At 39.0% G+C, this 22,721-nt stretch overlaps 1 long non-coding RNA gene and 1 other non-coding gene across 2 annotated transcripts in view; one reads left to right on the top strand and one right to left on the bottom strand.

Moving 5' to 3' along the window:
- The window catches only part of LOC141278232 (uncharacterized), a 62,226-nt gene that overhangs the window by 25,183 nt on the left and 14,322 nt on the right, over positions 1-22,721 (top strand). The window lies entirely within an intron of this gene.
- Positions 1,828-1,933, bottom strand: LOC117311969 (U6 spliceosomal RNA). Its single transcript, XR_004526158.1, has one exon. It is a non-coding gene; the product is annotated as a U6 spliceosomal RNA (small nuclear RNA).

The following is a 22,721-nucleotide window of genomic DNA, read 5'->3' as shown; positions in this document are numbered from 1 at the left end:
ATCCTAAGAGGTATGAGGTGGTATCTCATTGTGGTTTTAATTTTCATTTCCCTACTGATTAGTGATATTGAACATCTTTTCATGTGCTCATTGCCATTTGTATATCTTCTTTGGAGAAATGTCTATTTAAGGATACAGTTCCTCCTGTCCTCAGATTCAACCAACTGTGGATCATGTAGTACTGTAGTATTTACTATTGAAAAAAAAATCTGTATAAGTGGACCTATACACTTCAAGCCTGTGTTGTTCAAATGTCAACTATTTTAGTATGCTCAGACCACGATAACAAGATACCACAGACTGGGTGGCTTAAACAACAGAAATTTATTTTCTCACAGTTCTGGAGACTGGAAGTCTAAGATCAAGGTGCTGGAAAATTTAGTTTCTGGTGAGGACTCTCTTCTTGACTTGTATACAGTCACCTTCTCACTGTGTCCTCACATGGCTTTTCCTCTGTGTGTCCTTTTCTTATGATACCAGTTGTATTGGATCAACGCTCCACCTTATGACCTCATTTAACCTGAATTATTTCCATTTTCGAATATAATCACATTGGAGTTTAGGGCTTCACATATGAATTTTGAGAGGACACCATTCAGTCCAAAACAAAGTTTTTTGTTCGTTTTTAAAATGGGTTTTTTTTTTAAACTGGAGTACAGCTGCTTTACAATATTGTGCTAGTTTATCCTGCACAACAAAGTGAATCAGCTATACGTATACATATATCCCTTCTTTTTTGGATTTCCTTCTCATGTAGGTCACTACAGAGCACTGAGTAGAGTTCCCTGTGCTATATAGTAGGTTCTTAATAGTTATCTATTTTATACATAGTATCAATAGTGTATATATATCAGTCCCAATCTCCCAATTCATCCCACCCCCCCTTCCCTCTTGGTATCCATACGTTTGTTCTCTATGTCTGCTTTGTAAATAAGATCTTCTATATCAATTTTTTCAGTTTCCGCAGATATGTGTTAATATATGATATTTGTTTTTCTCTTTCTGACTTACATCACTCTGTATGACAGTCTCTACGTCCATCATGTCTCTCCAAATGACCCAATTTCTTTCCTTTTCATGGCTGAGTAATGTCCCATTGTATATATGTACCATATCTTCTTTATCCATTCCTTTGTTGATGGACATTTAGTTTGCTTCCATGTCCTGGCTATCATAAATAGTGCTGCAATGAACATTGGGATGCATGTGTCTTTTTGAATTATGGCTTTCTCTGGGTATATGACCAGTAGTGGGATTGCTGGGTCATATGGTAGTTCTATTTTTAGTTTTTTTAAGGAACCTCCATACTGTTCTTCATAGTGGCTGTATCAATTTACATTCTCACCAACAATGCATGAGGGTTCCCTTTTCTCCACACCCTCTCCAGCATTTATTGTTTGTAGATTTTTTGATGGTGGCCATTCTGACTGGTGTGAGGTGATACCTCATTGTAGTTTTGATTTGCATTTCTCTATTAATTAGTGATGTTGAGCATCTTTTCATGTTGGTCATCTGTATGTCTTCTTTGGAGAAGTGTCTATTTAGGTCTTCTGACCATTTGTTGATTGGGTTGTTTAGTTTTTTGATATTGAGCTGCATGAGCTGTTTGTATATTTTGGAGATTAATCCTTTGTCAGTTGTTTCATTTGCAAATACTTTCTCCCATTCTGAGGGTTGTCTTTTCATCTTATTTATGGTTTCCTTTGCTGTGGAATAGCTTTTAAGTTTAATTAGGTCCTATTTTTTTATTTTTGTTTTTATTCCCATTCCTCTAGGAAGTCGGTCAAAAAAGATCTTGCTGTGATTTATGTCAAAGAGTGTTCTGCCAAAAATATGGAAAGCTTCGCAAATTTGCATGCAGCCTTGCACAGGGGCCATGCTAGTCTTCTCTGTATCGTTCCAATTTTAGTATACGTGCTGCCGAAACAAACACTAAAATGGGTTGTTTTATTTTTTGTTGTTGACGTGTAGGAGTTCTTTATATATATTCCGGATATTAATGTCTTGTAATATATATGATTTACAAACACTTCCTCCCATTCTGTAGGTTGCCTTTCAGTCTGCTGATTGTGTCCTTTGATGCACAGAATTTTAAACTTTTGGTGTCATTCAGTTTACCTATTTTTACTTTTGTTGCCTGTGCTTTTGGTATTATATCCAAGAAATCATTGCCAAATCCAATATTATTAAGCTTTCCCTCTATGTTTTCTTCTAAGAGTTTCTTCCTTTTTTTTTTAATGTGGCTATCCAATTTTACCTTTTTTTTGTTGAAAAGACTGTTTTTTTCCCCACTGAATGATCTTGGCACACTTGTCAAAGATTATTTGACCTTATATATGAGGATTTGTTTCTGGACTCTCTATTCCATTGGTCTATATGTCTGTCTTTATGTCAGTACCACACTGTTTTGATTAATTTATATTTGTAGTAAGTTTTGAAATCAGGAATTGTGTATTCTCCACCTTGTTCTTCCTTTTCAAGATTGTTTTGACTATTTCAAGCTCCTTGAGATTCTATATGGATTTTAGGGTGGATTTTTCTGTTTCTATAAAAAAGTCTTTGGGATTTTGATAGAGAAGCATTGAATCTACAAATCACCATTGGTAGTATTCTTAACAATGTTAAATCTTCTAATCCATGTGCATGGGATATCTTTACATTTTTTAACGCCTTCTTTTGTTTCTTTGAGCAATATTTAATAGTTTTCAGTGTACCAGTCTTTTGCCTCCTTGGTTAAGTTTATTATCTATTTTACTCTTCTTAATGCAATTATAAATGGAATTGTTTTTAAAATTTCCTTTTCAGAATGTGATTGTTAATTTATTGAAATGCAACTGATTTTTGTGTGTTGATTTTGTTTCCTGCACCTTTGTTGAGTTCATTTACTTGTTTTGTTTACTGGTTTTCTTGTGGAATCTTTCGGCTTTTCTACATATAAGATCATGTTGTCTGTGAACAGAGATGATTTTACTTCTTCCTTTCCAATTTCGATGCCGTTGGTTACTTTTTCTTGCCTAATTAATTGCTTTGGCTAGGATTTCTAGTACTATGTTAGAAGTGGCAAAAGTGGGCATGCTTATCTTGTTCCTGATCTTAGAGGAAAATGTTTCACGTATTTTTAATGTTTTTTGGGGTTGTTTTTGTTGGGAGGCCAGGCTGGGTCCTATTAATCCATCTTGTACAGGAGCAGAAATTCTTGAAGTTTTTATTGTGAAAAATGTCAAAGGTATAGAATAGTTGAAAGAATTATACAATGATTATTTATATACCTGCCATCTAGATTCAATAACTGTCAGTCTTTTTGTTGTATGTGTATATTTATGTGTATATATGCCATGTATGTATATTTTCTGAACAATTTGAAACCAAATTGTAGAGACATCATGACACATCGCTCCTAAATACATTAGAATGCAACTCTTAAAAATAAAGAGATATTCCTGCATAATCACAGCACCATTATCACACCTAAGAATATTAAATCATTTTCTATTATCATCTGTATTAGTTATGCACTGCTGTATAACACATTACTCCAAATCATAGCAACTTAGAAAAACAAACATTTATCTCACAGTTTCTGAATGTTAGAAATTTGAGAGCAGATTAGCTGGATGGTTCTGGTTCAGGGTTTCTCATGAGGTTGCAGTAAATCTGTTGGTTGAAGCTGCAGTCATATCAAGACTTGAATAAAGCTGAAGGATCCACTTTCAAGCTCATTCCACGGTCTGGATGCTTCAGGTCCTTGCTTCATTGCTCTATGCATAGGCTACCTGAATGTTCTCATGGCATGGTAATTAGCTTTGCCCAAAATAAGGGATCTTAGAGTGAGAGGGTGCAAGAGAGTGCCCAGGATGGAAGCTGTAATCTTTTATAACCTAATTGTGGCAGTGACATACCATCACTCCTACAGTATGGTATTAGAGACCAGACCAACCCTAGCATAATGTAGAAGGGGACTTCATTAGGTTTCCCTAATTAGGGTATGGAGGCAGGGGTCACTCTGATCCATCTTGGAGGCTGGCTACCTTATCATCTAATATCTAATCTGTATTCAAACTTCTCCATATATCTTATCTTATTTGTTTATTTATTTTTGCCTGCATTGGGTCTTTGTTGCTGTGCACAGGCTTTCTCTAGTTGCGACATGTGGGGGCTACTCTTTTTGCGGTGCACGGGCTTCTCATTTTGGTGGCTTCTCTTGTTGCAGGGCACAGGCTATAGGTGCACAGGCTTCAGTAATTGTGGCATGTGGGCTCAGTAGTTGTGGCTTGCAGGCTCTAGAGCGCAGGCTCAGTAGTTGTGGTGCATGGGCTTAGTTGCTCTGTGGCATGTGGGATCTTCCTGGACCAGGGTTCGAACCCGTGTCCCCTGCATTGGCAGGCGGATTCTTAACCACTGCACCACCAGGAAGGCCCTAGCCTATTTTTTAAAAACCAGGATCCATTGCACTTGGTTGTCATATATCTTCAGTTTTTTAAATATAGAACATCAACTTTCTGAAGAGGCCAGGCTAGTTATCTGTCTTCCAGAATATCCCACAATCTAGGTTTGCTGATTGTTTTCTTATTTGACTTGCTCCTATCTCTCCTGTATTCCCTACAGACTGGAAGCTCAGTCTAAAGGCTTATTAGATTCACATTGAATAGTCTAGAAAGAAGACTTGATGGTTTAAGCTGTGCACTTCTTTCGAAAGTCCTGTTATTATAATAATGCCAGGAAGTCCTACTATTAGTGGTACTAAGTTTGATCGTTTGATTCCAACTTTGTCTTAAACTGACTTTCAACCAATCCACCTGTTGTAATTGCCACCTTTGCATCCCTGTCAGAGGTACTTGGTGCCTTCAATTCATGAGCCTTTCTGGAGATTTGCGGTTCTAACTGGCCACCTTCTTCCACAACTGAGGGGAAGCTGTTTCCTCTGGTCTGCTCAGACAGTTATCATCAGTCCACTTTCTTTCCAGTATCCATAATTTTATTGCTGTTATTTCCTTTCCTGTTCTCTTAGTCATTGTGAGTGAATGCTCTTTAAAGCCTTCTTTATCAATGTACTATGTCAGACCAGAAGTTCATCTTTTCTCAAGCTTGTCAGCTTAGGGTTTTGTCACTTTAACTAGAGTTCTAACCAATAAAATTATTATTTCCCTTTGCAGATGGAGGGTCTGAGGCCCAGAGTGGGTATTTCATATGCTCAAAGTCACACAGTTAGTGGTTGGGGTGATGTCAGGATTGGATCTCATAGTTGTCTGATTCCACAGCCATTGTTCTTCCCCAGGCCCTTCTACATACCCCACACCCAGTCCTACTGCTTCTAGCAATTAGACATTTTAGTAAATAAAAAGTTAATAAAATTTGGGGGAACTGAATCCTGGTAGCTAAACATTTATACAAAAGTCTGACAAAAATCAGAAGTCGATCTATTTTGTCCAGTAGGGGTGGGAGGTAGATAGTCCTTTACACTGACTGGAAGGCTCCTGTCTGCATCTGAGGCCTCCCCTTTCCTAGAATGATGCAGTAAGTGAGCCATGGAGAATCATAGTGAAGTGTCTTAGTACCCAAAAATTCAATCTGGGAGGTTGTTATGGGCTGAATTGTGGCCTCCCCAAATCCATGTAATGAAGCCCTAACTCCTAGTACCTCAGACTGGAGACAGGGCCTTTAAAGAGGTAATTAAGGTAAAAAAAAGGTCGTATGAGTGGACCTAATCCAATATGACCGGTATCCTTTTAAGAAAAGAAAATGAGAACACAGACAATAAGAAACACCAGACAACATGTGCACGCAGGGGGAAGACCTCACTGAGGGTTGCCATCTGCAAGCCAAGGAGAAAGGTTCAGAGGAAACCAAACCTGATGGCTCTTGATCTTGAACTTCTAGGAAATAAATTTCTGTTGTTTAAGCCACACAGTCTGTGGTCTAACACAGAGGGGCAGTTGTTAATTTCTTAGCTTCCTCCTTTCATAACAGAAATATTGGTGCGGTGTTAGTCCAGGTCAGTGCTATCTTCTGTAACAAACATCCCCCAAATATATAGTGGGTCACATGAAATCAAAGTTCATTTTTGTTCAAAATAGATATTTCTGATGGGTGTGCATTTCTCCTTCAGTTGATGATGCAGGGACTCAGATTCCTGCCATTCTCTGACTCCACCATCTTTAAAGCTTGACCTCCAATATGCTCGTCTGCATCGGGCCACAGAGGAGGAAGAATGGAGGAGGTTGCAGGGAAGGGTATTATAGGTGGTGCTGGAGGTGACATGCATCACTTCTGCTCACATTCCTCTGGCCAGAACTCAGTCACTGGGCCGCATGGAGCTGCCTGGGACATGTAGCCTAGCTGTGGGACCAGGAGGAAGAAGACAAGCCTTGGGGAAAACCAACAAGTTTTTGCCACAAGTATAAGTCATAAATAATGATCCTTCCCTCATCATATTATTCCAATCAGACAGCCTACTCTGAATAATTCTTCAAGCCCATATTTTCAAATATGACTACCTAGCTCCCAGTTTTTTAGAGAACTGCCTTTAGTTCTATGGCTTCTCAGAGACACTCTACAGAACCAAAGCAAACCAAAACCTTACGTCGACTCCCATTCCATTCTTGAGTCAGGGTGGCATTTTCTGGATTCATTGACCAAGATCTATGAAGGCTTAGTGAAAAGCCCGTGAGGAAGGTCTTCTAGGCAGGCTCCAGTTTAGAGATGCGGAGACGCGGAGAAGAGGTGAAGTCATGTGGTTGCACACAGCAGAGTCCAGATTTGCAACCAGCTCTGGTTGGCTCAGAGCCTTTGTACCAGAGTGTAGTTGCAGTGACTCTTGCTTTCAGTAAGTGGGAGCCATTGTTAGAGGTTTTAATCTATCTTCGGTTAACAGGAATTTTTGGTTGAGTCTCAAGTCTGCTCTTATTATCTATCTTACTGTCTCTTATCTCTTATCTAAGCTTTGTGGTCTTGGGTGGGTTTCTTTGTTGTTTGGAGACTTTTTGCATCTATGATACGGGAATGATAATACCTAACTCACAGAGCTTTCTTATGGGCTAAAGAAGATGGTACTTGTGAATGGGCTTTCTATAGTGCTCCGAGGTTGTAAAATAGGGGACTTGGCTCACATGCCTGTTGATTTGAGGCTGGAGGTGGACATGTATGCAGTGTAAGAATAGGAACTGTGGAGACTGCAGGGACTGGAGGACACATGACAGGTACCATTGAAAGAGACAAGGGGCAGCTGCAATTCATCCCCAGCTGACTGTCTCCACATGCTGGAACTAGACCTCAGGGCATAAATCATCTATTTTCCAAGAGACGCCAAAAACCTCAATTTGTTTATGAACTCTCTTGACTTTCAAATGTTGGCGTCTTATTAAAAAAGAAACCCTGTGAACCAAACAACAAGTTCTTGACTTCAAGCGAGAGGAGATTTTGGTCATGGAGCTCCTACAATGTGCCAGGCTCTGTGCTGGGCTAGCAGGAGACTAGGCAAGTCAGCCTGACCACCCCCAGGGAGGCTGTAAACCAGTCATGAGAGCAGCCTTCTGCATGGGAAGGTGGCACTATAATAGGATTTGATGTAATGGGATTTGACCCACATTATCTTTGAACTCCTTAGCCCTAGGTCTGCAGAAAGCTCTTTGTAGCTGAAATTGAAACAGTATAGCAATTTGCAGCACTGGGAGGGGATGTCTTGGGAAAAGTGTCCAGGGCTTTAGTGTCTCCTGAGGCTTTCACTATCTCACTTGATCCATTCTGTTAAATGAGTGATAATACAACTTTCCTGCTGGGGCAACCAAGGTTTATAAGAAATAAGGGTCTGAGAGTCTCATGAACTGGCCTGGCACCCAGGCCACACAGTGGCTCAGGTAGAGACTGGGGAAAGGAACTGACAAGATTTGAACACTGGGTGTTTGTACTGAGTTGATTGGATCTTCCCTCAACCCTGTGAGATCAGCCTCATTATCCCCACTTTAGAGCAGTGACTGAGGCTCAGAGGACTGAGGTGACTCATCCAGAGACACAAGCCAGGATGCTCAGGAAAGGTACGAGAGTGTCCATGAGCTCCTTGAAGTCATCTGCAAAATATTTCATGTTTGCACTTTTGTCTGTTTCTTAGGGAAAAGGGCTAAAACCTTCAATAGATATTTGAAGGGGTCAATGATTCCAAAATGATGAAGAGCCACTAATTTAAGCCAAGGTCTTTCTGACTCCAAGGCCTGTACCCTGAGATCCCTCCACAAGATACTGGTTAAAAGAATATTCTTTAGAGTCCAACTGAGGGACTTCCCTGGTGGCGCAGCGGATAAGAATCTGCCTGCCAATGCAGGGGACATGGGTTCGATCCCTGGTCCGGGAAGATCCCACATACCATGGAGCAACTAAGCCCGTGCACCACAACTACTGAGCTGTGCTCTAGGGCCTGCAAGCCACAACTACCAAAGCCCACGTGCCACAACTCCTGAGGCCCGCGTGCTTAGAGCCCGAGCTCTGCAACAAGAGAAGCCATTGCAGTGGGAAGCCTGTGCACCACAACAAAGAGTAGCCCTCACTCTTCACAACTGGAGAAAGCCCACGCGCAGCAACAAAGACCCAACACAGCCAAAAATTTTTTTTAAAAATTAAAAAAAAAAAAGTCCAACTGATATAAGCTCTGGGTCTGAGTCCCAGCTCTACCACTTACTAGCTACAAGACCTCATTTCCTTATCTGTAAAACCGGGATTCATTTATTCCACAAATATTTTATCAAGCTTCTGAGAACATAGCAGTGAACAATGTCCCTGCTGTCATTGATCTTATATTGTAGTGAGGGGATGAAAACAGCAAACAAATAGGTATATGTGAGGTGGTGCTAAGTGCTATGGAGAAAAACGAAGTGGGGTAAGGGGGTCAGGTGTGCTGTGGAGTAGGGCTGAGTAGTGGTCAGGGAAGCTCCTCTGATGACCGTCTAAGCAGAGACCTGAATGAAGGGAGTGTCACGTGGCTATCGAGGGGAGAGCCTTCCATGCAAAGGGGGAAAGAATGATTTGCCACATGTGGGGGAAGATGAAGAAGTCTCTGTGGCCCACAGGATAAAGGCTGAGATCCTTAAATTGGCATTCAAAGCTTTCCTCAATCTGGTCGCAGATAATTTTCTGATCCTCCTCTGGGTTTCCTTCCTCATCCCTCATGGGTTTGCCTGAGCTTTTTTCTTATTAGCCAATTCATTAAGCATACATTCATTAATACCCACTCTGCATCAGGCCACTACGGCCGCAAAGGAGCTCCCTGTCTGGTGAGGGAGGACAATGGGGACATGGCTAATTCCTTAAATGCCATGAGGCAGGGCCACCCAGGGGCTGAAGGAGCACAGGAGAAGGGGTAACAGGCTCTGACCAATAGAGAGGGGAGGTCTGTATAAGACTTCAGTGCAGAGGTAACAAAAACCTATCTGCAGGGTTCAGACAGGTGAATGGGTCAAGCTAACTTGGTAGGAACTAGGGATATCTGGACAAAAAATACACTACCTAAAGGGGGTTATTGATTGTGGTTTTTCAGGAGTGTGGGTTCAATGTTGATAGAAATTACTTTTTCTTTGTTTTCAATCGAAGCATAATTTACATACAGTAAAATTCATCCTTTTTAGCGTATAATTCAGTGAGTTTTGACAAAAATTATACAGTTATGTATCCACCACCACCACAATCAAAATATAGAACAGTTCTGTCACCCCTCAGATGTTCTCCATGCCTTTTGTAATCAACCCTTCTCCCCACCCTTAGCGCCAAGAAACTACTGATCTGTTTCCTGTCCCTAAAATTTTGCCTTTGTGAGAATGTCATATAAATATAATCCTAACATTTAGCCTTTTGAGCCCGGCTTCTTTCATTTAGCATAGTGTATTTAAATTACATCTGTATGGAGAGGGAGATCAAGATGGTGGAGTAGGAGGATATTGAGCTCATATCCCCCTATGAACACATCAAAAATACATCTGTACGTGGAGAAACTCTCACTGAAAACAACTTAGAGACTGGCAGAAAGGCCCTTCAACAACCAAAGCTATAAAGAAGGATCCACAAAGAGTTGGGTAGGAAGGGAGGAGAAGTGATAGGATTAGGACCCGCACCCCTAGCAGGAAACCCAGAAGAGGAGGGGGATATCATGGGCTTGGGGATCCTCCCTGGAGAGTGAGGAGTTCAAACCACATATTGGGTACCCCAGCCCTGGAGTCTGACACCAGGAAGATGAGTCCCATTAGCTGGTTTGAAATCAGTGGGACTTACTGGAGGGCTATACTCTGCTTGTGAAGAGCTCATGCACATGCTTGCTTACTCCAGGGAACAGTGCGGAGGAAGCAGATTGAAAACTGCCTGAGGCTCTGGCTGGTTTCCTGCAACCACCCCAGCGTTCACCCCAGCCTGCACCAGGCGTCTGCTCCTACCTCTCTTGCTCTGATGCTGCTCTCCACTGGGGCGGAGATGCTGTTGTCAAGGAGAGTGCACACACTTAAAGAGAATGGATATAAAATTCTTAGAGGAAAGCATAGGCACAACACTCTATGACATAAATCACAGAAAGATCCTTTTTGACCCACCTCCTAGAGAAATGGAAATAAAAACAAAAATAATCAAATGGGACCTAATGAAACTTAAAAGCTTTTGCACAGCAAAGGAAACCATAAACAAAATGAAAAGACAACCCTCAGAATGGGAGAAAATATTTGCAAATGAAGCAACTGACAAAGGATTAATCTCGAAAATATGCAAACAACTCAGGCAGCTCAATATCAAAAAAACCAAACAATCCAATAAACAAATGGGCAGAAGACCTAAATAGACATTTCTCCAAAGAAGACATACAGATGGCCAACAAACACATGAAAAGATGCTCAACATCACTAATTATTAGAGAAATGCAAATCAAAACTACAATGAGGTATCACCTCACACCAGTCAGAATGGCCACCATCAAAAAATATCTACAAACAATAAATGCTGGAGAGGGTGTGGAGCAAAGGGAACCCTCACGCATTGTTGGTGGGAATGTAAATTGATACAGCCACTATAGAGAACAGTATGGAGGTTCCTTTAAAAATTAAAAATAAAAATACCATGTGACCCAGCAATCGCACTCCTGGGCATATACCCAGAGAAAACCATACTTCCAAAAGGTACATGCATCCCAATGTTCATTGCAGCACTATTCACAATAGCCAAGTCATGGAAGCAACCTAAATGTCCATCAACAGAGGAATGGATAAAGAAGATGTGGTACATATATACAATGGACTATTACTCAGCCATAAAAAGGAATAAAATTGTGCAACTTGCAGAGATGTAGATGGACCTAGAGACTGTCACACGTAATGAAGTAAGTCAGAAAGAGAAAAACAAATATCATATAATATCACTTATATGTGGAATCTAGAAAAATGATACAGATGAACTTATGTGCAAAGCAGAAATAGAGACACAGACATAGAGAACGGATGTATGAATACCGGGGAGGGGGGATGAATTGGGAGATTGGGATTGACATATATACACTACTATGTATAAATAGATAACTAATGAGAACCTACTGTATTGCACAGGGGACTCTACTCAATGCTCTGTGGTGACCTAAATGGGAAGGACATATAAAAAAGAGGGGATATATGTATATGTATAGCTGATTCACTTTTACAACAGAAACTAACTCAACATTGTGAAGCAACTATACTCCAATAAAAATAAAAAAATAAATAAAGAGAATGGAGCCACCTGGGACCTGACCCAGCTTCTGAACAGGGCAAAGGCAGCCATTACCAGCATGTTCATGGAAACAACAGATTGAGAACTGCCTGGGGCTCTGACTGGCTTGCTGGGACTGTCCCAGTGCATACATCAGCCTGCATCAGGCACTCATTCCAGTCCCTCTTGCTCTGGCACTGATCTCCACTGTGGTGGAGGCTACCATTGCCAAAGAGAGTGTGCACACTTAGAGGAAACAGAAGCAGCTCAGACCTGACCCACAGGACTTCTGCTCCAAAGCCTTGGGCCCTGAACCCCCCTCTGATAGGGAGGTGACTGCCATTGAGCAAAGGAGAAGCTCTGGCTCACACTTGGCTATGGTTCTAGCCCCTCCCACTAAGGTGTATCATACTTACACCTGCAGCATACTCTCCAGCATATTCCAGGAGAAGATGTGACCCATGCTTACTTCAGATACAGCTCTCCCACCAAAGCCACTGGGCACACACAGACTGCATAGGGATGCTCCCACACAAAGACACCCCAAGACAAGGATAGGTAATTGTTTCACCCTAATTTCATAGAGCAGGGAGAAAGTCAAATGAGCAAACAGAGGAATATATTTTCAAATGAAAGATCAATAAAAAAAACCCTGAAAAAAATCCCTAATGAAACAGAGATAAATAACTTAGTAAATAAAGAGTTCAAAGCAATAGTAATAAGAAAGCTAACTGAACTTGGGGAAAGAATAGATGAACACAGTGAGAATTTTAACAAGGAACTAGAAAATATAAAGAAGAACCAAAGCTGAATCATACAATAACTGAGATGAAAAATACACAAGAAGGAATTAACAGTAGACTAGGTGATACAGAAGAACACATAAGTGACCTAGAAGATAGAATAATGGAAATCATTCAATCAGAACAGGAAAAAGAAAAACAAATTTTAAAAAATGAGGATAGTTTAAAGTACCTCTGAGACAACATCAAGCATGCTAACAGCATTATATGGGTCCCAGAAGGAGAGGAGAGAGAGAAAGTGATAGAAAAAGTATTTGATGAAATTATGGCTGAAAACTTCCTGAAGTTGGAGAAAGAAACAGATTTCCAGGTAGAGGAATCAGAGTCCCAGACAAGATGAACCCAGAGAGACTTGCACCAAGACATATCATAATTAAAATGGCAAAAGTTAAAGAGTGAATTTTAAGGACAGCAAGAGAAAAATGAAGAGTCATATACAAGGGAACCCCCCCCCCATAAGGCTACCAGTTGATTTTTCTTCAGGAACTTTGCAGACCAGAAGGGAGTGGCATGATATATTGAAAGTGTGAAAGGGAAAAGCCTACAACCTAGGATACTGTACCCAGCAAAGTTATCATTTAGAATTAAAGAAGAGATAAGAGAACTTCTCAGAGAAGCAAAAACTAAAAGAGTTCATCAATACTAAACTGACCTTACAAGAATTATTAAAGGGTATTCTTTAAGTGGAAAAGAAAAGGTACAACAAGAAGTAAGAATTTATAGGAAAGGAAAATTCCACTAGTCAAGGAAAATATATAGTAAAGGCTATGGATCAACCACTTAAATAAGCTAGTACAAAGATTAAAAGACAAGAATTGTAAAATCAACTATAACTACAATAAACAGTTTAGGGATAGCCATGAAGATGTAAAATATGACATCAAAAACACAAAATATAGGTGAGGGGAGTAAAAAATGTAGACCTTTTAGAATGCATTTGAACTTAAATGACTACCAGTTTAAAATAAGTAGATATAGTTATAGGTCAACATACATGAACCCCATGGTAATCACAAATCAAAACCTGAAATAGATACACAAAACCTAGAGAGAAAGGAACACAAGCATAACACTAAAGAAATCATCAAACCACAAGGGAGGAGACTAAAGGAAGAAAAGAACAGAGAAGAACTACAAAGACAATCAAAAAACAAGTAATAAAATGGCAATAGATATATACCAATCAATAATCACTTTAAATGTCAGTGGAATAATGTTCCAATTAAAAGACATAGGGTGGTTGATTAGATAAAAAAACAAGATTCATCTATATGATGCTTACAAGAGACTTTCTTCAGAGCTAAAGACACAGAGAGACTGAAAGGGAGGGAATGGAAAAAGATATTCCATGCAAATGATAATGACAAGAAAGCAGGTGTAGCAATACTCATATCAGACAAAGTAGACTTTAAAACAAAGTCTATAACAAAAGACTAAGAAGGGCATTGTATAATGATAGATAGATCATTCCAAGAAGAGGATATAACATTTATTAACATATATGCATCTAATATAGGAGCACCTCAATATATAAAGCAGATACTAACAGACATAAAGAGAGAAATTGACAATAATACAATAGTAGGGAACTTTAACACCCCACTTACATCAATGGACAGATATCCAGACAGAAAATAAACAAGGGAACAGTGGCCTTAAATGACACGTTAGATCAGTTGAACTTAATAGATATCTACAGAACTTTCCATTCCAAAACAGCAGAATACACATTCTTTCCAAGTGCACATGGTATATTCTCCAGGAGAGGTCACATGCTAGGCCACAAAGCAAGTTTGAACAAAGTTAAGAGGATAAAAATCATATCAATGAAACTAGAAATTAATTACAGGAAGAAAAATGGGAAAAACACAAACATGTGGAGACTAAACAACATGCTACTGAAAAACCAACAGGTCAATGAAGAATTCAAAGAGGAAATCCAAAAATATCTGGAGACAAAAGAAAGCAAAAACACAATGATCCAAAATCTATGGAACACAGCAAAAGAAGTTCTAAGAGGGTGGTTTATAGTGATATAGGCCTACCTCAAGAAACCAGAAAAATCTCAAATGACAAACCTTTCATCTAAAGGAATTAGAACAAGAACAAAAAAGCTCAAAGTCAGCAGGAGGAAGGAAATAATAATTATCAGTGTGGAAAAAAATAAAATAGAGACCAAAAAATAGAAAAGATCAGTGAAACCAAGAACTATTTCTTTTAGAGAGATAAACAAAATTGATGTCTTTAGCCAGACTCATTAAGGAAAAAAGAGAGAGGACTCAAATAAATAAAATGAGAAATGAAAGAGGAGAAATTACAACTGATATCACAGAGATACGAACAACCATAAGAGAATACTATGAACAGTTATATACCAAAAAATTGGACAATGTAGAAGAAATGGAGAAATTCCTAGAAACATACAATCTTCCAACACTGAATCAGGAAGAAATAGATTATCTGAACAGACTGAACACTAGTAGTGAAATTGAATCAGTAACCAAAAATACTCTCAGCAAATAAAAATGCAGGAACAGATGGCTTCACAGTGGAATTCTACCAAACATATAAAGAAGAGTTAATACCTATCCTTCTCAAACTATTCCAAAAAATTGAAGAGGAAGGAGCACTCCCAAATTCTTTCTAGGAGGCCACTATTACCCTGATACCAAAACCAGACAAAGACACCACAAGAAAAAGAAAATTATAGGCCAATATTTCTGATGACTATAGATGCAAACATCCTGAACAAAATATTAGCAAATCGAACTCAACAATATATAAAAAGCATCCTACACCAATGCACCATGATCAAGTGGGATTTATTCCAGGGATGCAAGGATGGTTCAATATCCACAAATCAATCAATGTGAAACACCACATTAATAAAATGAAGGATAAAAATCACATGATCATCTCAATAGATGCAGAAAAAGCATTTGACAAAATTCAACATCATTCATGATAAAAACTTTCATCAAATTTGGTATAGAGGGAGCATATCTCAACATAGTAAAGGCCATTTATGACAAACCCACAGCTAACATCATACTCAATGGTGAAATGCTGAAAGCATTCTCTTTAAAATCAGGAATGAGACAAGGATGTCCACTCTCACCATTTCTATTTAGCATAGTACTCGAAGCTCTATCCACAACAATCAGGTAAGAAAAAGAAATAGAGGCATCCAAATTGGAAGGAGGAAGTAAAACTGTCACTATTTGCAGATGATAATATATATGTAGAAAACCTTAGAGTCTCCACCAAAGAACTATTGGAACTAATAAATAAATTCAGTAAATTTCAGGAAATAAGATTAAGCAAAAATATGTTGCTTTTCTCTACACTAATAATGAACTATCAGAAAGAGAAAGCAAGAAAAAAATCCCATTTAAATTTACATCAAAAAGAATAAAGTACCTAGAAATAAACTTAACCAAGGAGGTGAAAGACATATACTCTGAAAAAATATTAAAAAACTGATGAAGGAAATTGAAGATGATACAAAGAAATAGAAACATATCATGTGTTCATGGATTGGAAGAATTAATATTGTTTAAATGTCTATACTACCCAAAGGAGTCTGCAGTTTTAATGCAATCCCTATCAAAATACACATGACATTTTTCACATAACTAGAACAAATAATTCGAAAATTTATATGGAACCATAAAAGACTCTGAACAGCCAAAGCAATATTGAGAAAAAAGAACAAAGCTGGAGGTATCAGCAGACTTTAGACTATACTAAAAAGCTACAGTAATCAAAACAGCATGGTACTGGCACAACACAGACACATAGGTCAGTGGAACAGAATAGAGAGCCCAGAAATAAACCCACACAAGTATGATCAATTAATCTATGATAAAAGCAAAAATATACAATGGGGAAAAGACAATCTCTTCAATACGTGATGCTGGGAAAACTGGGCAGCTACATGTAAAAGAATGAAATTAGAGCATTTTCTCACACCATATACAAAATGAAACTCCAAATGGATTAAAGACCCAAATGAATTGAAGACCTAAACCATAAAACTCTTAGAAGAAAATGTAGGCAGAACACTCTTTGACATAAATTGTAGCAATATTTTTTGGATCTGTCTACTCAGGCAAAGAATACAAAAGCAAAATAAACAAATGGGACTTTATTAAACTTAAAATCTTTTACATAGCAAAGGAAACCATCAACAAAACAAAAAGACAACCTACTGAAGGAGAAAATATTTGCAAATTATATGACTGATAAGGAGTTAATATCCAAAATATATAAACCACTTATATAACTCAATATCAAAAAAAAAACCAACCTAATTAAGAATGGGCAGAAGATCTGAATAGACATTTTTCCAAAGAAGGTGACATACAGATAGCTAACGGGCACACGAAAAGATGCTCAACATTGCTAGTCATGAGGGAAATTCAAATCAAAATTACAATGAGCTATTACCTCACACCTGTCAGAGCGATCTGTGGGCTGTGGTCAAAAAGACCACAAATAACAAATGTTAGAGAGAATGTGGGGAGAAGGGAACCCTTACAGGACACTGTTGGTGGGAATGTAAATTGATGCAGCCACTATGGAAAACAGTATGGAGGTTACTCAAAAAACTAAAAATAGAACTACCATATGATCCAGCAATTCCACACCTGGATATATATCCAAAGAAAATAAAAAAACTAATTTGGAAAGATATCTGCACCCCAATGTTCATAGCAGCATTATTTACAATAGGCAAGATATGGAAATAAACTAAGCTTCCATCAACAGATGAATGGATAAAGGAGATGTGGTATACATACACAACGGAATATTACTCAGTCATAAAAAATAATAAATTTTGCCATTTAAACAATGTGGATGAACCTGGAGGGTATTATGCTTAGTGAAATAAGTTAGACAGAGAAAGATAAATACTGTGTGTTAACACTTACATCTGGAATCTAAAAAATAAAACAAATGAACAACTGTAAGAAAATGGAAACAGACTCACACATATAGAGAGCAAACTAGTGGTTGCCAGTGGGGAGAGGGTTGGGGATAGGGGTAAGATAGGGGTTGGGGATTAAGAGGTACAAACTACTATATATGAAATAAATAATATACAAGGATATATTGTTCAGGTTAGGGAATACAGCCAATATTTTATAACTTTAAATGGAATATAATCTATAAAAATATTGAATCACTATGTTGTACACCTGAAACTAGTAAAATATTTTAAATCAACTATACTGCAATAAAAAGTTGATAAATCATTATTTCTAAAAGCTAAAATAAATGCTAATGTCTAAAAAAAACTGAGTCCATTTAGTGAGCAAATAAGACTATCTCGGCTAAAAACTAATGTAAAAATATTTTAATTATTGCAGTAGCAAAGAGATTCATGAATTTAGCCTATGGCTAATAGCTGTGGATTAAAGGAAAAATCTGTTTTGCCTTGCTGTACTAGGGTAAACAATGATTATGCATGTGTATTTTTATATATAAAGTGTTATGTAACCCAAAAAATTCTCTCTCTGTGTATTACTCATTTCTTTTATTTCTGAGTAGTATCTCATTGAATGGATGTACCACAGTTTGTTTATCCATTCCCAAGTTGAGGGACATTAGGACTATTTTCCAGTTTTTGGTCATTACAAAAAAGGCACTATAAATATTTGTGTGCAAGTTTTTACGTTTGAATATGGGTTTTCATTTCACTTGGGTAAATATGTAGAAGTGAGATTGCTGGTTTACATGATAAGTGTATGTTTAATATAAGAAACTTCCAAATTGTTTTCCAAAGTGGCTGTTTGTCTCATTTTGCATTCCCACCACCAGCAATGCCTGAGTCTTCCAGTTACTTGGTATCTTTGTCAGCACCTGATATTGTCAGTATTAAAAAAACAAAAAACAAAAAACATTCGAATAGGTGTGTAGTGGTATTTCACTGTGTTTTTTTTTTTTGCGGTACGCGGGCCTCTCACTGTTGCGGCCCCTCCCGCCACGGAGCACAGGCTCCGGACACGCAGGCTCAGCGGCCATGGCCCACAGGCCCAGCCGCTCCGTGGCATGTGGGATCCTCCCGGACCAGGGTACGAACCCGTGTCCCCCGCATCAGGCGGACTCTCAACCACTGCGCCACCAGGGAAGCCCTCACTGTGGTTTTAATTTGCATTTTGTAATGACTAATTATGTTCAGCATCTTTTCAGGTGCTTATTAACCATCTGTATATCTTCTTTGGTGAAGTGTCTACTCAAATATTTTGTCCATTAAAAATTTTTTCTCATTGCTCTGTTTTAAGAGTTGCTTCTTTGAATAACTGTTTTATTGTGAAATATAATTTGCACAACATAAATTCACTCATTTAAAGTATACAATTCAATGATTTTTAGTATATTCAAAGAACTGTGTAACCATCGACACAGTCAACTTTAAGACATTTTCATCACCTCAAAAAGAAACCTCATATCTTTATCTATCACTCCCTACCTCCCATCACCAATTCTCCCTCCCTGCCCTAAGCAATCCCTAACCTACTTTCTATCTGTGTGGATTTGCCTGTTCTGGACATTCCATATAAATGGAATCATATAATCTGTGGCCTTAAAGATTTCAGGGTTCTTTACATGGTCAAGATACAAATTGTTCTAAGTCAAATATTTGATTTGCAAACATGTTCTCTCAAGTATGCAGTCTTTTAATTCTCTTAACAGTATCTTTGAAGAGCAGAAATTCTTAATTTTGATGGTGTCCAGTTTATCAACTTTTTCTTGTATTGGTCAATCTTTTAGTGTTGTAGCTAAGACATCTTTGCCCAACCCATGATCACAAAGATTTTCTCATATGTTTTCTTGTAGGAATTTTTTCTTCTAAAGAGAGACTAGAAATCTGTTTTTTGTATGAAATATCTCAATTTGTAAGTGTTTTTAAAATAAAATATGTTGGGCTTCCCTGGTGGGGCAGTGGTTGGGAGTCTGCCTGCCAATGCAGGGGACACGGGTTCGGGCCCTGGTCTGGGAGGATCCCACATGCCATGGAGCAGCTGGGCGCGTGAGCCACAGCTGCTGAGCCTGCACTCTGGAGCCAATGAGCCACAACTACTGAGCCCATGTGCCGCAACTGCTGAGGCCTGCGTTCCTGGAGCCTGTGCTCCGCAATGGGAGAGGCCACTGTGGTGAGAGGCCCACTCACTGCGGCGAGGAGTGGCCCCCGCTCACCGCGACTGGAAAGGGCCTGCGCGCGAAGACCCAATGCAGCCAAAAATAAATACATAAAATGAATACATTTATTTAAAAAAAAAATAATAAAATATGTCTATGGGCTAGGAAAGGACCACAGACTTCCAGTTTTCATATATTGGGACGCTCTGCACAGTTGAAAATCAGCTTATAACTTAGAGTCAACCCTATGTTTCTACAGTTCCTCTGTATCTGCAGTTTCCCATCCGTGGATTCACCCAGTGTGGATCGTGTAGTACTATAGTATTTACTACTAAAAAAAGCCTACGTGTAAGTGGACCTCTGCAGTTCAAACCCATGTTGTTCAAGGGTCAACTGTATTGCATGCAAAATTGATTTCATTCGGCTATTTTTGATCTGTTAAAACAGGAGTTTCATATGTTTCAACTTAATGCTCTTTTCAGGTTGTTAAATTATAGACAACTGAGTCACAGATGTCTTCATGGTACAGTGACACATCTTGGTCTGTCTTTTCACTTTTTTTTTTTAAATTTTTATTTCTCTGGCCAAGTGCCTTGATTAGCCAAGGCATCCCATGATGGATGAGAAAACCAAAGCCTAATGAAGTGAAGCATCTTGCCAGAGGACACCCAGCAGGGCTCCACTTAGGTGCATGCATTATAAAGCTCACAGGTCACCTGGCACTGTGCTCTCCAAAGCAGAGGCCTCCACAAATATAATACTTGAACTTCACATTTTAAATATGTTTAATTATTTAAACATTGTAATCAACGCAACAAAACTCCTCAGATATGTTGCATGCTAAATATTAATATTTCAGAGACAACCAGCATAGTTTCTTATGCTCTCAGTTACTTGGGTCATGTGCAAGCTTGACACTGAAATTTCTCCTTCTGTCTCTGTTTGTGTAATTACAGAGAATACTGGAATTGCAAAGCAAACTTTTAAATGTCACTAGCATTTCCACCTCGTATTCCTTGCAACCTGGGATTGTCTTGATATTTACAATTTTAAAAAAGGATAGGACTTTAAAAAGTCAGTGCTGAGGGCGAAACATGACTGCATCTATCATCCATATCAAATATCTAATTTCCTATCCTTTTTGATCCATTAAAACAACGTCATTGTTCTCAGCGATTGACATTATAATAAGTAAATGTTACAGTTTGTGGCAGAGGTACCAAACGTTTTATCATTTTCCTTTTCTTGGTAAAGGAAGATTGCATTTCCCAGAGTTCCTTGCATCTGAATTGAGGCAGGTGACTGGACGCTGAGGACCACCGGGATGTGGGCGGAAGTGGTATACACTCTTTCTTCCCCTTCCACAGAGGCCAGGGCTTTAGCATGGTGGAATTGTAAGATGGTGGTGGGGAGGGATGTGAGTCACTGGCTCAGGGATATGGAAATATGCCAAGAGGCAGATTTTTGATCTATAAAAGATCCAAATCAGTGATTGAGTTTAATACCTAAATTTTACAGGTGAGGAACTAAAGGGACAGAGAGAAGCAGTGACTTGTCCAGGGTTACACAGACGAGGCAAGGCTAGAATCCAGTGTAGTGACATCTGTAATTTTAGCCTGCCCTTTCTTTTAGTAATGGCAGTCAAATTTTCCCACTCTCATACTCTGGCCATATGCTTCATACAGGACTCATCCCATCCCTCATCTTATGTAATCTATCACTCAGGCCCCAATGATTAACTTGATGATGGACATATGACCCAGTCTGGACCAATCAAAACCAATTCCTGGATTTTTGCTGGAGCTGCTGGAAAATAGGCACTCTTTATGGGTTGTGGAACCAACAGGGTATGTCTTGAGCTGCTGAGGGCCATCTTAGTACATCTAGGTTGAGAATGAAGGTAACACAGGGGAAAGCAGAACTGAAAAATGAAGAGAGAGAGATGAGGTTTGATGATGTTGTTTGAGCACCTGAATCCAGCCATGTCTGAAGCCCAAGCTTTTATTCATGAACCAATAAATTTCCTTTTTGTGTTTATGCCAGTTTTGATTGATTTTCTGTCAATTGCTCCTGAAATTACTATGACTTATACAAACTGTTTTGTGCTTTCTTCACTAACGAACAGGAATTACACTGTATTTTTCTATTTTACTGATATGAAAATGGAGACCCAGTCCATTTGTAATCAGGTGCTTCACGTCTCATAAGATTCAAAGCTTGTTTGCTCCCTTTTGTCTTGGGAATGCCACACACAGGCACTCTGCTGCTTCCAGCCCCTGCCTGGGCATGGATATACTTTATCCTGCTTCACAAGAGGTTGTTGAACACAATATCCACCACAGAGTAGGTGTCAAAACACTGTTGAACTGAAACAAAGAGAGAACACCCCCCACCAAAAACGTCTACAAAGTGTATGAAGAGGCGGTTCACAGAAAAAACACAAATGACAAGCACACGCCTGAAAGATGTCTAACCTCACTAATAATTAAGAAATAGAAATAATAATGAGGTACCACTATTTCACCCATGAGTTTGTCAAAGAGCTAAAGGTTCATACCTGGGGATGGGGGAATAGGTGCTTTCCTGAGCTGGTGATGGTGGCGGTTGGGTAGGACAGCACAGCCTTTTTGGAGGGTAATTTAGCAATTCTGTTAAATGTGAGCATGCACCAGCCACTTGGTCTCCTGCTTGAAATTTATTCTACAAATCAACTCCAGCAAGTATGCAAAGATGCAGGTAAAAGGACATTCAGTACAGTATTATTTGTAATAGCAACAAACTGGAAACAAATACCCATCCAAAGGGGACTGTGTAATGAATCACAGTATATCCAAACTACAGAATAAATTTCAGCAGCTGAGAAGCACAAGGTGGCCCTGGGTGTGTGGGTGTGGAAAGGTGTCCTGGGCATACATGTAGGTAGAGGTGAGCAGGATGTGCCACACGATGCTATTTACGCCGAAACAAAAATGAAATCTTACCCAAGTTAAGATGAGGTTCAGTTGGAAAGCAGGATCGGAGGGTCGGGGGACTTTTATTTTCAACGGATTCACTCTTCTTTACAATTTGGTT

This window comes from Tursiops truncatus, chromosome 3 (assembly GCF_011762595.2).
Source record: "Tursiops truncatus isolate mTurTru1 chromosome 3, mTurTru1.mat.Y, whole genome shotgun sequence".
NCBI lineage: Eukaryota > Metazoa > Chordata > Mammalia > Artiodactyla > Delphinidae > Tursiops > Tursiops truncatus.
This window is presented reverse-complemented; position numbering and strand designations above follow the sequence as displayed.